The sequence below is a fragment of the Lactuca serriola genome, chromosome 4 (assembly GCF_051521515.1).
Source record: "Lactuca serriola cultivar US96UC23 chromosome 4, Lser_US96UC23_V15, whole genome shotgun sequence".
Taxonomy (NCBI): domain Eukaryota; kingdom Viridiplantae; phylum Streptophyta; class Magnoliopsida; order Asterales; family Asteraceae; genus Lactuca; species Lactuca serriola.
This window is the reverse complement of record NC_136411.1, coordinates 51,512,219-51,522,302: the sequence shown is the minus strand read 5'-3', so window position 1 is coordinate 51,522,302 and position 10,084 is coordinate 51,512,219. Positions and strand designations below refer to the sequence as shown.

General features: G+C 34.5%; 1 pseudogene across 1 annotated transcript; it reads right to left on the bottom strand.

Annotated features, from left to right (window-relative positions):
* Nucleotides 1-4,343: 4,343 nt before the first annotated feature.
* Nucleotides 4,344-9,996, bottom strand: LOC145101562 (cyclic nucleotide-gated ion channel 1-like; annotated as a pseudogene). Its single transcript, XR_013705708.1, has 9 exons — nt 9,766-9,996; nt 8,065-8,475; nt 7,765-7,978; nt 7,325-7,616; nt 7,074-7,186; nt 6,099-6,344; nt 5,623-6,014; nt 5,246-5,549; nt 4,344-4,689 (listed from the first exon to the last, which is right to left on the bottom strand). The product of XR_013705708.1 is annotated as a cyclic nucleotide-gated ion channel 1-like (transcript).
* Nucleotides 9,997-10,084: the final 88 nt, after the last annotated feature.

Here is a 10,084-nt window from a genome sequence, read left to right as displayed (position 1 = left end):
ACTCTGATATTGATTTATGATGACACGTTTTTTATTATTGACGTACTGGTTTTGACATGAGATGATATTATGAATGTTTTTATACTATTGGTTTTTATAACAACCTATTTAAAAATAAAATTTTTGGTCTTAAATTTTGGGATGTTACAATGCATCCTTATGGTTTAAAGAAATTGCATTGCATATCCTTAGTCCATTTAAAAATACCATTTTATCCTTTTAAATTATCAAGGTTGTAAAAAACGCTCGACGTTAGCTAGTCGGTGGACTGAGTCAAGGGATTAATCGTCTATGCGGAGATTAATCGGGACCATTAATTGATACTTTGTTGAATTTTAAAAAATTAAATATGACTAATATCATATCAAATTCGTAAATACCACTAATATGATAACAAAATAGGTTCATATGATTAATACAACACTAATCATGTCTAAAATAGTTTCCATTGAGATAAAACTTTTCAAAATATTAAAATTTTATCGTTTTATAATGTTTCACTCATTATATATATATATATATATATATATATATATATATATATATATATATATATATATATATATATATGATCCAGATCTGGTAGGAATCCAAAAGTTGGTAGGAACCGCGAGAACAATTCTCCAACAATCATTTTGTCAAGGTCACAAACGTCAAACTCATTAATTTGGTCGTGACGCGTTCGCACGTTACGCACATCCATGAAACATAAACGTCAAACCCAAGGAGTTGATTATGATGAAACCTTTCCACAGGTTACTATGATTAAATCTATTTGGATTCTACTTGCCATAGCTGCATATCATGAATATGAGATATGAAAAATGATGTCAAAACTGCTTTTCTAAATGGACACTTGGAAGAATATGTGTATATGGTGTCGACCAAAATCATCCTAATAAAGTGTGTAAGCTCAAGAGATGCATGTGTGGGTTAAAGTAAGCATCTCGAAATTGGAATCATCATTTTGATGATGAAATCACAAAGTATGGTTTCGTTAGAAACGAACATGAATCTTGTGTTTACATGAAAACTAGTGGGAAATCGGTGACCTTCTTGGTCCTATATGTGGATGACATACTTATCATGGGAAATTACATTCCGAATTTACAAGTTGTAAAGGCTTGGTTAGGAAAGTGCTTCTCAATGAAGGATCTAGGTGAGGCTTAATATATTCTTGGAATCAAAATCTATAGAGATAGATCAAAACGATTAATAGGTTTAAGACAAAGTACATACATTGACAAAGTCTTGAAACATTTCAAGATGGGAAACTCTAAGATATGATTTTTACCTATGGCGCATGGCACAATACTAAGTTCATCCGAATGTCCTAGCATAAAGGCTGAGTTGGACAAGATGAAAGATGTCCCATATGCTTCGGCAGTTGGATCCATCATGTATTCCATGAATTATACTAGACCTAATCTTGCCTATGTTATGAGCATGACAAAAAAGTTCCAACAAAATCCATGGGAGAGTCATTGGATAGCTATGAAGAACATCCTTAAGTACTTGTATAGAACTAAAGATATGTTCCTCATCTATGGAGGTGTTAATGAAAGCTTAAGTGTAAAGTGTTACAATCAGGATATGTGTTCATTGTCAATGGGGGTGTAGTATCTTGGAAGAGCTCCAAGCAAAGTTTTGTAGCATAATCCACTATAGAGTCAGAATACATCGTTGCTTCAGAAGCTGCACAAGAGGCTGCTTGGATGAAGAAATTCATTAGAGATCTAGGTGTGGTTCCTTCCATTCACGATCCCCTAGAAGTCTTCTGTGACAATGAGGGTGCAATTGCTTTGGCAAAATAAGCCAGATCACACAAGAAGACTAGGTATATTAGCTGGAGATTCAATTTCATTCGGTATAAAGTTGAAGTTGGTTAAATCAGTATTTGCAAAGTTCACACTGATCAGAATTTGACGGACCCTTTCATGAAGGCCCTTCCTCAAGCAAAGTTTGAAGGTCATGCTCGAGGTATTGGACTTCGCTATTCTGGTGATTGTATTTAATCTATCTATTAGTATTGATTATTGGAACGTTTAGTAGCATCATCTATCAAATGACTATGATATATATGGCATATGATCTTTTCTTTAAATATTTGTTGAGTTCTTTATTAACATGTTTAATCCTTGAGTAAATTTATTCACTCTAAAATCCATAGTTGGTTATTATGTTGGGAAAAATAATGAAATAAGACTAATACGAATTGGAATGACTGATAAAATGTTGTAACCAATTTCATAGGTACTTGATAGAGAACAAGTATTGGATGACCCGTTCAAGATCACTTCATGGATCACTGTCATGAATGATATTTGATAAAATGTAATATTTGTATGTCCTTAACACTTAAGATACAAATAGGGGTCTTTAGTGTGGGGAATGTTATGCCTTGATATATCTTATAAAGAGTTATAATAATTATATAAACTTTTCTTCTCTTTTTATACAAAAAAAAGAGATGATCTAGTTTCTAAGAAATAAGACATGGTCTTTTGAATATAGTAAGGGAAAGTAAGCATGGCTTAAAAGGCATGAGAGACATGTAGGCTTTAGGGTATGGAGTGCTTAAAGTGTTAAGAACTCTTGGGTAATGATTTAGTTTTATGAAGGCTTTCATCCCTTCATTTTTTGATAGAAAAACTGTGACCTCATTGCTCTCTCTCATTCTCTCTTGTTTAGAAGATTAAAGTTCAAGTTACTTGCATCTTTTTTCTCTCTTTGAACCATACTTGGGTTTTGTTCAAAGCTTAAGAGTTTTACTTACAAGACTAGCATCTTTTATAAAGTTGACAATTTGTTGGTGTCTTGAAGGTTCATCCATCTCCATCGACTTCCAAGCCTCCCCTAGAGAACCCAAAGATCATCAAATGTTGTTATCACATTCCTCCTTCTATGGTTGTGTTTTTATCTTTCCATTACTTGCAAGAAGATCCTTGGTGGGTTGTAAGTTGCTATTATGTTCGAAAATTTTAAGACTTTCGTTGCTAATATTATGAGTTTTTTAAACTATTTTTGAACTAAAACCCAACATAGGATTTGGCCCCTAGAAATTGTATGAAAGACCAAGATCTGGCTCCTGACACTTTTACAAAAGACCAGGATCTGCCCTTGGCAGTTGTATGTAAGGGTTTCGCTCTTGGCATTACAGGAAAAGACCATGATTTGGCCAATGACAAGGAGTGGTTGTAAGACTATGATTTAGCCCATAGCATTCACTTGGGGTTGAAATAGACCCTTTATGTTATGTATGGTATATGGTATTTTGGGGATCTCACTAAATTTCATGCTTATAGTTTATCTCCCGAAGGGAAGGGATTGAGTTGACCACACTACATTCCCTGGAGTTTTATTCCGCACTATCCATTTAATGATTTTACTATGATGTTTGAGAATATTTTATACTATGATTATCTTTTGAAATTAATGAATGGTTTTGGTTGTTTGAAAAATAAAAATTTTATTTTGTATTTTTGGGATGTTACATGACTCTTGGAGTTTAAATGGAGGGTATTGATGTATTTTGAAATTTTATTCATGACAATGGAGGTCAAGTTAATGCATTACACATCATACTTATTGTACATTTGATATAAGAACATTTAAATACCACAAAAAAGAAAGAAAAAAACTTCAACTTTTACTTTTTACAAGTTGGTTTCACAAGTTTAGGCTGGATTGGTGCTCAAGTTCGTCATCTAACCCTTCACAAGACTTTTCTCATTCAAACATGCTTTAGTCATGATTTTGATACAGACGGTCTAGGTAATGCGCTTTACGTGTTATATATTGAATTTCCATTAGGATATGTGTTAGGCAAGAAAGCAAAAGAAAACCATAAAATAACACAATAATTGAACTTGATTTGATCGATGTGACCTACACAGACAGGTCCGAAGAACTCTTCTATTACTTGATTGTTTCCAAAGTGATCACATTGGAATCCTAACTATGAATACTTACAATTGTAAACCCTAAAAACTATTGGGTTGAGCCCATATCCAAGCAAATTCAGAATAACTAAACCGGTCAATACCGTGGGGGGCAAACCTACCCCCTTCCCTCCCCTCCCTACACCCCATGGGATAAGTGTTTGTAGTAGGTTGAGGGCTATTAGGCCCAAATTCGTACACGACAAACACGTTCCATTTGGGTTTTCTTCACTTAGTTTTGAGTTAGGTTATTCATTCGGATCACCAAATCCCAAGTCATACATTAGCAATATGTAACTAATGTAAGTGTGTTGCTATTATAGATTAGGAATTGTTAGTACATTGCTATCTATGCAATCTATGTGTAAGGAAATGTACGTTATTATGGTTTAAATATTGCTATTTTTGGTAAAAGTGTAAGTATGTCGCTATTATAGGTAAAAAAAAGTACATCATATTGTCCCACAAGCTTCAACCTTAGTGTGACATGTCGTTCTCAATTTAGAATATACCTACCTAGCCACCAAAAAAACAAATGCGATTATTTACATGAATATTGTGTTAAATTGGAGAACTATTTAACACACCTAGGTTACATTCATTTCTTCCATACTCCATTCTTTTCTCTTCAAAGTTGAGCTCACAATCACATATTTACTTGTACATTAAAGAAATTGAATGTTTAATGAATGAACATTAATCATCTATCACGACTTCATCCATGATGCCATCAAATTATCAACATAATCTGAAACGAGAGCGAAAGAAACATGAGGTCAAATGTTTTGGGTTTAAGGGGATGATAGAGTCAACGCAAGCTAGCTTGTTCATCATGTTTCTCTACACACTATCGTACCATTTTAGAAGTCCAAACAATAACAAACTAACAATTTAAGCCCATACTTATAAAATGAACACCTTAAAAGAGCATCTATCATTCAATCTGAACATGAACATTTAAAGAGATCATATAGCACGGCAGTAGCTAGCAACACTTGACATGTATTACTAGATGAGTAATTATTTTTAAATCAATGTGATTAGTGAATAAACCATATATATATATATATATATATATATATATATATACACACACACACACACACACACACAGTCATCACACACAAAAGAATGAAGAAAGAGAAAAAAACCAATTACAGTTTGTTATTTTCTAAAAAATAGATATATAGATACACCGTCACTGGTAGAGTCCTAAAACACCAATCTATCAAATAACCACATATTTCATAGTATACTGAAAGAAAAGTAGGTATAAGAACACATAAAGAGAAAGTTAAATTTACCTAAAGGGTAGCGATTGTAGTATCATTCTCAAAATTGGGGTGTGCTGGCTTCAGGGGTAGCATGAGGTGCAGGTTAGGTGTTGATAGCTGGGCTTGGGCATTAATCTGCCTCAACATGCGTAAGGCATTGGAGGAAAATCTAGCCACATAGATTAAGGCACCAAAGCTGAGGCTGGAGGTTTCCCTGACGGTGGCCAAGGCATCCTGCAATGTGTCTTCCAGTTCCTGCATCCTTTTACGGTGTCTACGCCATGCTGTCTGTATGTAGCAGGCTGCCCATGTCCTCCACTGCTGTGAGTAGAACCTGAAACCACCAAGTTATTTATTATACAATTCATATACGGAGAAGAAGATTTTTTTTTTTGGTGGAAAGTTACCTAAAAGTATGCTGGAGGCGTCTGCTGTGGAGACGCCTAAACTGGGAAGCCACAAACATGAGATCATCAACCTCTAGACCAAAAGCTTCGACATCTGTAACTGCTTGGACAGTTCTAGTTGAGAAAGGAAGTGCCGGAGTTGCAGGATCCAAAGCCCATGTCAGAAGCTCTTCTCCGCAGAAGTCACCAGCTCCGAGGTCTGTATAGTTCAAGAAGTTACTCCTTCCACCATCAGTTGTGAAACTTAGCACCCTGCCACGTGTTATGAAGAGCATTTCAGGTACTGGATCTCCCTCTTGGAGTATGTAGCTATTCTGTGTGTAGAGAACTGGCTTCAGACGCTCACACATAGCATCCATTAGATGCCCATCCATGCCTTCAAACATAGGTACCTACAGTAACAAGTTGAATTGCAATTAAATTTACTAGGTGATTAATTAATTGCTAATAGAAAACAAGATGTGTATACGACTCACTCTCATTAGTGAAGGCAAGCAAAGATGACGCTTTATGTCCCTCCTCAAGTCCCGAGGAAGGCCTCTGACAAAGGAATCTAATTCGACACCCTTTGTTATCTTCCATTTGTAATGCTTGTGTCTCCTAACTCGGTCCCTTAAATTTTCAGGGAGGGAAATATGTGACATGAGATCCTCTGCTTCTCGCCTTTTTTCCTTCATCTCCTCCACTCTAAGAGTCACGTTTGAGAAAGACTGCAAATATTTCTGTAACACGAGTACAGTATAGCCAATATTAGCCCACTAAAGTCAATCAAGTCCATAATTAAGTCCAAGTTGGAACCCATGAAGATCACCAAATATAGACTCATTCAACTCATTAATATGACATTTATCCAAGTGATCGATGAGTTTAATTAATAATTCTTTATTGTTTTCCAACTCTTTAGCATCACCTAATCTTTTAAGCTTTCTTTTTTCAAAACATGTTTCAGAGTGATTATAATTATAGAAATAACTAAACAGGTCCATACCCTTCAAAAAGGAAAACACAAATTAATACCCAGACGCCATAAAGGATTTAAGATAATGCTTACAAATTATTGTTTAGGTATACCATATATGGTTATTTAGTTTCAAGTGAACCTATGTAGTGGATCTACAGTCTTTTCATTTAGGTGTCATATTCATTTATGCTTATTAGTGTATTATTAATTGGTTACAGCAGGAAACGGGGAAGCAAACCATCAACATTCTATATAAAAAATTTAAATGAATATTATAATGGAGTTACCCCCAACCCACAATAAAACCCCAAAAAAAAAAAAAAAACTAATGCTACATGCACACTAGGCCTTCTACAATTAAGATTTAGATTTTGGAAACAATAGTTGATAATTAAACAAATATGTTTTATATCACGCTTTTTAGAGGGTATGCCAATTAATAAATAATATAATCATCTTGAACAAAGATTAAACTGATAAGTGCACAGACCTGCATGTTGCCAATAAGTAAGGCAAATAGAACCAACCCAAGGATAGCAATGAAATCAGCAAATAAAATCTCCCCATAGAAAGTGCTTGCTTTAAGGCCTTGTCCCAGAGAACAGGATCAGAAGAGAACATTTTTTTAGCTTATTTTCTATGATAACAGCTCTGTCTATTTATTAGACATATGCACCAAAAAAATTGTCACATTTGTTTTGATTATTAAAAACTAAAAAGAAAGCTGATTAATTACTAACCTTAGACTCTGCAAACCCCACCATGAACAATATAAGAATTTCTGAGGGAAGTCTCTTGTTTCCAACACACGAGTTTGAAGAGCATCAAGAAATATTCCAAAATCAAAGTTTGTTGAATCTTTAATTTCATTTCGCTCAAGAAGAGGGCATGAATCGTTCAAAAACCCAAAATCTCCCATGCGGCCTTCACCACAATATAAATATTTAGAGTCACAATTATGCCTTTGACATGCAATAGCCCAGCATCGCAGTTCGCTTTCTATTGCAAACAAGTACCATAGGGCTCCAACTACCTATTAACAAACAAATTTTTCTTAACATCAGCAGCGTAACAATATGAAACGTATATCTATAGTAATGGGTAACTTCCCACACTACATTTAATGGAGCATATATTTTTTTTTCTGTAATATGATTAGGAATCCATGAAATAGTACTTACATGGCTAGCTAGAACATAGAGGAAAAAGTTAAAAGCGCCTCCAGCCCATGCTTTTTCAGTGAGGAAGCCAGAAATTTTCGTCACCTTTCTATAGAACAAAGAAATCCTAATAACTCTGAGGGACGTATTGACTGAAAATAACGAGCTTCAAAATTCTTTCAGTCAAAAACGGAGTAGGGCCATCTAAGTTTGGGATAATTACCAAAATTGCCAACTGCACAAACAATCTTTAATTCAAGTTCATACTTCATAACATAAAATAGACTAAAGTTATACTATTCATTAATCCAGCTGACATACCTGTGGAAGTGGAAGGGCTGCTAGCACATCAATGATGAAGTAGGATGAAAAGTAACGTGTTGCCACATAATGAGGTTCATCTCTAACTATTCTCTTTCCAAGTATGTGATTATGACGAGGAACATATGCAGTTCGAAATTGGATAATAATGTGAAATACAAATAACATATCCGCAAAAGAACGAAGAACACATACAACCATCTTCAACTTGTGGTCCACATCAAGGCATTTTTGTGTGCCATCAACAATAGGAATGTAGAAAAACAGAGGATCCAAAGACAGTGCTATGATAGAACATAGTAAAAAAGTTTTGTTCCATTGCAAAATAAATCCCCCCTCTGGATCGAAGAACTTCATTTAAGGGCTTTCCTCTCCGAAATATATCACCACTAACAGTTGAGCTTGTAAACCCTTCTGATAACAAATAAAGAAATATGGTTTATTTTCTTAATACAAAGTCCATTATCCTTTGTGTAGTTAAAACAGGTTAAATGCTCTCTAAATCAGAGTCGCCAATAGGTGAGCAACTTTGATTATGGATCTCAAGATGAGCAACAACATCCATCAGAACAACTCATTTGGATCAGTTTTCACATTCTACAAAAGTTATACAAATTTAGAGGTAATAAACAAGTTGATATGCATGTGTACTTGATGCTAAAAGGAATTATTTATGAGGTAAACATAGTGCACGTAGCATTGGGTACAGCCAAAATGAACTTAAACTACAAAGATAACCACAAGTTTATTTGATAAACATAGTGCACATAAATACATAACGGATTATAGAATATGCATCAGCTTGTAACAAGCTAATGATGTAAGCAAAAACAACATTAATTCGCACTTTTTTTTGTTTACCAAAGCTCTAAAACATAATAGAATAATATACATTGCTTTTGTATATAACGATAGTTTTAAGCCCGCGCATTGCGTGAGACCATTTCCGTAATTTGTCTTACACACAGGGACCATTTCTGTAACTTTGTCTTACACAGGGACAACTTCTCTAACTTCGTTACACATGGACCATTTCTGTAACTTTTTCTTACACGGGTCCATTTCTGTAATTCCGTCTATTTCCTACAAAGGGACCATATCTGTAATTTTGTCTTAGACGGAGATGGTTTCTGTAATTTTGTTATACAGGTACTATTTCTGTAATTTTTTGTCAAACAGGGACCATTTATGTTATTTTTCTATTTGAAAACTAGCAGGAACCAAAACTGCATTTCACTGTATAAGAAATTAGCAGGATTTGACCTTATGAACATGAAACAACATGTTACTATGTATAATTCCACTTCTTCATTGTTATTATGATTGTCTTTCCTTTTCAAATGCGCATGTTTGAAAAAACTAAAATCAATGATTATAATATTACAAACATCATTGTTGTATAACGACTCAATAACGAAGTTGAGTTCGTGATTTAATGGTAAAACCCTAAGTAGATAACCTATCAAACTCACGATTACTTTTAGTTAACAACAAAAAAAGGAACACAGAATCGGTTAAAACGGCTGACTGCTAACTCAAACTTGCGAATACAAACTACTACTCCTCTAGGCCGAAAAGTAATAACGAAATTTGTCACCAAAATTCACCCTAAAAACCGAATTACAGTGATGACGACATCCATTCTTGAGTTCTGTAGCCTCAAATTTTCTTAAGAAATATTAAAAACACAAATGAAATTACCTGATAGGAAAATCTGCTATTACGGCATGCTTCACTCAGATTCTTCCAAAAAATCTCCAGAAACGCCAATTTTTCCTCAACATTTCTCAACAAACAAATATATAACAGTTACAGACAAAAAAATAACATATAATCAAAAGAGATCTCATATATAGATTAAACTTGTAGAGAGAGAGAGAGAGAGATTGCGATGGTTAAACGGTAAGTAGGAAGCTTCCTGTAAGTTGAATGGAAGCATCGTCTTCCTCTTTTCATCCAAAATTTGACGCTGTTTGTTTAATTGCGCGCACAATTGGTGCTGCTTCGGATTAGATATTTT